Consider the following 758-nt stretch of genomic DNA (forward strand, 5'->3'; position numbering starts at 1 on the left):
GCCCGGCTTTCAGGGCGGCGGCTCCGCCCCGGGGGCGGCCCCACGGGGGTCGGGGGGGAAGTCTCCCCCTTCCCAGGGCTCGTCCCAGCGACTTCCCAGATCCCTCTCGGGTGTGAGTTGTGGCAGGACGGAGCTCAGCCGTCGAGGTGGGCTGGAGCGGCCCGACCCCACAGTCGCCGCTTCGGAAGAGCCGTGCGCCGCTTGCAAACGACCTTTAAAGTTCAAACCTCTCCGAACGAAGGCTGAAGTGAAATGTGAGGCTTCAGAGAAGTAGTGGAGTTTCAGGGGAGAAAAAGGGAGTTTTCTAAAGCTTGTAACTCTTCTGCTCGATTTATGAGAGCAGAGCAGCAGCAAGGAGAGTTCTCTCACCTTCTCATTCCTCACAGTCATTACCAGAATGAAATGCCAGAGGATGAAGACGGACAGAAACCTGCATCGTCTTCCTCCTGTCATACTAATCAATCGGAGAAACCATAGGGTTAAAGGTCTCTGTACTGATAGTGCATTATATTCATGATGGCCCTGCTTGGGAGTAGATTTGATTTGAATGTCACCAATGTGACATTCACCTGCAGTGATTTCAGGCACCTGGGATTGAGCTGGTCTCCATGTGTACTGCCAGAATCATTATCTCATTTGGGACTCTTAAAAACATTTTTTTCTAGATTGCATTTGATTCAATATATACATATTTCTGTTTTATTCACATAATGATTGCTTTAGAGAGGCTCTCAGAAGCAGCAAAAAAGGCCCTTAAA

The sequence above is a fragment of the Parus major genome, chromosome 2 (genome assembly GCF_001522545.3).
Source record: "Parus major isolate Abel chromosome 2, Parus_major1.1, whole genome shotgun sequence".
Classification (NCBI taxonomy): domain Eukaryota; kingdom Metazoa; phylum Chordata; class Aves; order Passeriformes; family Paridae; genus Parus; species Parus major.